We start from the raw sequence: 6,000 nt of genomic DNA on the forward strand, positions 1-6,000 counted from the left end.
TTGGGCACCTTGGATATATTGACTTTGAGATGGGTATGTTGAGCTAAGAAATATTCAAAATGAATTGACCGAGAACATAGAGAAACAACCATAAAATTCAAACGGTTTCATGTATTGGAGAGATGGGATAGGGATCCACCAAATCGCCAGTTCAGCTACAAGCTCACAAGCTTAGTAGAAACTCGCAGTTTGTGAAACAATATTCATCGGTGAGATCACCCTGCTATGCCTACATCTGCAGATCTAATTTAAATTTGATTGAAAAATCCATAATGCACAAGATTTCATCTTCATATTTTGATCCGTGCTTTATGAGGTGATAATGTTTGAAAGAAGCAATTCACATGGCGGACTTAATGTTTATTGTTAGGAAATTTATTTGAAACAGAATCGTGAACGATTCAGTACATTTAAAAAAGACATGAACAAATATAACATTAATAAAAACCACAGTACTTACTGATTCGTAATTTTTCCATCCAGGGTAGTCGATACTTGGTTTACAATAGGCATCCAATGTGGCGTTGGTAAGCTGACATTCGGGTTTGCCGTAGTTAACGGACAAACACTCTGTCTGAGTTCGGCAGTGTTGTAGACACTCGGTGAGGCTTCTAACGGAGAATTGTTGGTAGACGTACTGGGGAGGGACTATTTTATCGGTGCAGATTTGATTGTGCTTGAAACGACAGGTTTGCATGTCTGCATTCATGCAAATAAATGTAGTAACAGTTGCACACCACAGGAAATTCCAGCTGACCATTTTGATGATATCTAAATGTCTGTTCTACTGATATAAAAAAGAGATATAAGGAGTAGATTAATAAACTTCCATTGCTAAGCGACCAATTGAGACATCAACAAGAATAATTGGGTCTAAACAGATTCTTTATCTGGCAACGAATCGAATAAAAAGTTTTTAAACAATCCTGAGATGATCTAGAACAAATGGAGGAGGACATGTAAAATAAATAAAACGCAAAGCAAATCGAAGACGATACGATTAAACACATGAAAAAGGAGGTCAAAGAATAATTTCGAAAACTGCCAGTATCAAACGTCTGTGGTTGCTGTCATTGGCAATTTCATTTACAAAGAGGGGCAGTCTCATTTGGTGGGATATCTAGAAGTCAATGCTATAAAGACAAAAACTGAGAGAAGCACAAGCAACTGTTCAGCATGAAAACAAAATAGCAAACCCTCAGTAAAGTCCAGAAGCCAGGACTGAACTGAGCCAAGTTTAAGTGGTAACGACGTATCAAAGATAAAGTGGTAACATGGTTGAAAGACAATCCCTATACAACGTGAAAACAAATTAAAATTAAAACGTATTAATGTAATCATTCATTTATTGCACGTGGCGCACTAGAGAAAACAGCTAACTGTTAAAGGTTATGTAGTGGTGAAGAAAAGATATTTGTTGACTAGTGGAAATAAAAATACAATGAGACACAACTGCTCAGAAATTTTAAATATGAAAAAAATATTTATTTATTAATTTCGGCGGAAGGGGAAGGGATGCAGTTCTGTTTCTCATTTTAAACTATTCTTAAAACAGGATATATATATAAAATGCTACAAGTTTATTTATACATATACGTATTATAAAACACCTACCTTGGCAAGTAAATGTTTAATTTACTATACTCTCAGGCAGAATGTAATCAGAAGCGGTATATGAATAATTTCATAAATGCATTGGGGTTTTCTTCTTCCACAGTATATAATTTTCATAAAAGCATTGGTTTGTTTCCACGTTGTATAATTTCATAAAAGCATTCATTTTATTTCCACAATGTATAATTTCATAAAGGCATTGGTTTATTTCCACAATGTACATTTTCATAAAGGCATTGATTTTATTTCCACAATGTATAATTTCATAAAGGCATTGGTTTATTTCCACAATGTATAATTTCATAAAAGCATTGGTTTTATTTCCACAGTGTATATTTTCATAAAGGCATTAATTTTATTTCCACAATAAAGGCATAAAGGCATTGGTTTATTTCCACAATGTATAATTTCATAAAAGCATTGGTTTATTTTCACAATATATGATTTCATAAGACATTGGTTTATTTCCACAATGTATAATTTCACAAAGGCATTGGTTTGTTAATTTTCACAATGTATAATTTCATAAAAGCATTTGTTTATTTTTATAATGGAATAGTTATGCTTTAATTTTCTAACTTTTCATTTTTGTTTTATCAATAGTGAATGTGGGACGTAAACATTTAAGAAATGTATTTATTAATAAACAAATTAATTAACGAATTTTAAAGATAGTTATCACAGTCTCTGAGAAACCTTCTCCTAATTACTTAAGACAATATTAAGAAAGAACATATTTTTTTTAAAAAATGTATTTCTCCTGAAAATATATTTACTAACACTAGTGTCATGATAGCTGAGAGAACGCAGTTTAATAAATGTATTTTCAATTGCCTGAAATTAAATGTGTCGAGAAAAAAATAAAAGTCTTACCTTGCGATTAAAGAATCGGGCTTGCACTGAAAACGTTTTTATTAACAGCGAGACCTTCTAAAGGGATTTAACGCACGATAAATTAGGTTAAATTCGAATTTTATTTACTACGATAAACATAACTGCCAAATTAAATAAACAAAATAGTTTGAACGGAAAATAAAGAAACCATTATTCCACTCCGTTGGACAGAAATTGATTTTTCCTACAATAAAAGCCTTTAAATTTCGTTATAAAGCATATTAATATTTAATAAGGTATCGATAGTGTTTCCAGTTGATATAATAATGTAGCAGTATATTAAAGTCCTTTGATCTCATAAATATTTTCACCGCCAAAGTCGCATAAAGAGAATAATTTCGTCATCATAGAATTTCTCAATATGAATCTAGAAGAAAAAAATTGGGAATACATTTCAACATGTTTTTGGATATAAATATCAGTTTAAGACACAGAAAAGCAGGCTAGAAGGATTTTCTACACGATGAAAGACAATTTTCTTAAAGGATAAAAACAGCGTCAATCAACTACTTGAATGAGTCAGATAGCGGTGTTTGATTGGGTGAATGCTCGTGATGACGTCAGTTAGAAATCATCAACATCATGTATTGATTCAAATCGTCACAATTTTGATATTTTTTCAACCATTTTTATGAACCTTCAGTAGACACTAACAACTTAGCATTAATAACAATACACAATGAGTAAAGGTAAACACATAGGACTTAGATTTTATAGGATTCTATATGCTAATGAGACTGGCGTGGTTATGTCTGCTCTGTTGGTTGGTCTATCAAAATAGCAGAGACAACTGCGTGATGGATTTTCATTGTTATTTCGTTTCAATGAAGACAATGTTGATTTAATCAAATATAATGGATGAATAATTAGATCGTAAATTTATAGAGAGATTAGTGCGGCGAGAAGTGGTAAAATGGTTGGAGGTGGAAATCGCTTAGGCAAAGGAAGCTCCGTTAAGAGTTCTTTTTAATATTTCTTGTTTGCTTTTGCAGGTGAATTACGGATACAATACAACAATCTGTAAATGCATCCCGTAAAACACGTTCAATCACAAAACTACAAAGAATTATAATCCTTATGTATCAAAGATTTTTCTACGTTGGTTCAATTTTAAGGGGGGGGGGGGGGCGTCTTCTTATGATACTATTCTTTATTTGTTTTGTAGTGAAAAAAAAAAAACTCTATTCTGATAGGAATATGGGGGTGGATGTTCGCATGATCCCCGTCATTTTCCACCACCAGGCCTGGAATAACCCATTACACTGAAGTACTAAAAAGGTTTAGATCTGCGACTTTTCACCAAGTCATATCAGGCTCCACATGTTCTTGTTTTTAAGATACTAACAAACCATAACCAGCGATACAAATGTACATTTTAATGGATTTCATTAAACTTTCCTTAAGCAACACGTAGCTTGATTTTACTTAATATATACAATGTAATTAATTTATATAAAATGCAACATGTTTATATGAAATGTAGTCAATACTTATATATAACAATCTGTATTATGTTACTACTCATTGGTCTTAAAATAAGTAACAAAAAGTAGCAAAGCCAACAAGTTGCGTGTAATGGAAAATATTCAGTTTATTTCCCTAAACTACAAAGTGAAAGAAATATAAATTACTTACAGCATGGTGAGTAAACTCCTGAAATTTTCCGTCAATGCCAATAGTTTCTAGTAACCTAAATCAGTTCCAACGGTATTTCGAAATAAAATAGTCAGTAATGTACTGATGTGTCAACAGGACAATAGTAATCACTATGATATAATCCCGAAATGGCTTCAGTGAATTAACAGTAATTCCAATACAGTTATAAATAATAATGCCTTTGATTCTTTGATAGTAATTCCGTACAGGTATTGTAACAAGAAAACCGGGTGGATTTCGGATTTATAACAGAACACTTTTGATGGTGATAAAAATACAATGTTTAATGACGAGTGACTTGAATGGGAAAAGAATTATGATTAATACGTGCGTGTTTAAGATCCAAATATTGGACAAATTAACATAATCCGCACGAACTTAATAATGCAAGAAATGAAATACAAATAAACGACCTTACACAATACAAGGACGAAGGTGAATTATTTACGGTAATTTCACACGACGATAAAAATTATGTGTTTTACTTAAATAGTAAACAAATGTGGTACTTTACTCATGTTGTAAAATGTATTCACTCAAATAGTGAAAAATGATTTTACTCAAATAGTAAAATGATGAAAACAAAGGGACAGATATACAAAATATCCTTACAATCCCAAAACACTGGGTATTACAAACCCCAAAATTAGACCGCGGCTAAAAGATTTCATATATGGAGTTACACACTAAGTCACCAGCAAACATGGCTACCAGTCACACTGGTTAATCAAGCAGTTTGTATTCCATGTAGTCACCGACCACCATTCAATTCCTTGGTCAATCAAGCAATCAGCCACCACCAATCGGTCAGCAACGCCCGATCACCTGTTATTCGACCAGCAACACTGTTAACTCAGCTATACGGCTGCTATGGTTCAGCTTTACAGCTGCTATGGTCGACATCTATGGTTAGCTCTACAGCTGGTACCACGTCGACTCAGATTAGTTCTACAGCTGCGACTCCGATCAGCTGAAAATACATCTAACACCATGTAATATGCATGACACGGCCATATACAATAAAACGTAATGACGTTTTATACGGTAAGCTATAAGATTACATTATCGCAACAATAATTACAAAACAATAAACAGGTTCAGAAGAGAATCTACCCGTGCCCGATAAGAATCCGACGGTACCAAACGTTTCTTAAAAAATGCAACTTTATATTGCTAATATAAATCTCTTGCTAAGTCACAAACAAGAATAGAAAATACTTGCATTATACTACGTAAGCCGAAGCTACATGGAAAATATACAAAAATAAACGTGAAAGTACAATATTCATAACTTATACACAAGAAATTAATAAATAATTCACATAACTCTACAGCTGAAGATGTGCAAGTTCCTAAAGTAGACCGCTCACTGACAAGGTGATGTGTAGATTTAGTCTGACGGTGAGGCATTTATACACAGACGCTGCCGCCATACATCGTCTTTGCGCTAGAAGTATTCGGTTCTTCCCATCAAAAGTACTTCGCACGTGCGGCATAGGATGAACTGAATGCACTGTTTCGAAATATTGTACAATATACATAAAATTAACCTTGGGTATCGTTGTACACAAAAAACGAAACCAGAGAAAATGTATTTAATAAACAAAAGGATTTATACAATTCCGTGACAGATATAATATATCTAAATAATCTTTAAATGAATGTTTAAGTACTGTAATTCAAACTAATGAGTCTATATATTAAATAAATGAATGAATCCTTTCCAGTTAAAGCTTCCAAGACCAATAGTACTGTCCCGGAATTGTATAAATTCTTTTATTTATTAAATACATGTACTCGCGTTTCGTTTTTTGTGTACAACGATACCCGAGGGTG

The sequence above is a fragment of the Sinohyriopsis cumingii genome, chromosome 9 (assembly GCF_028554795.1).
Source record: "Sinohyriopsis cumingii isolate HCF-2022 chromosome 9, ASM2855479v2, whole genome shotgun sequence".
Lineage (NCBI taxonomy): Eukaryota > Metazoa > Mollusca > Bivalvia > Unionida > Unionidae > Sinohyriopsis > Sinohyriopsis cumingii.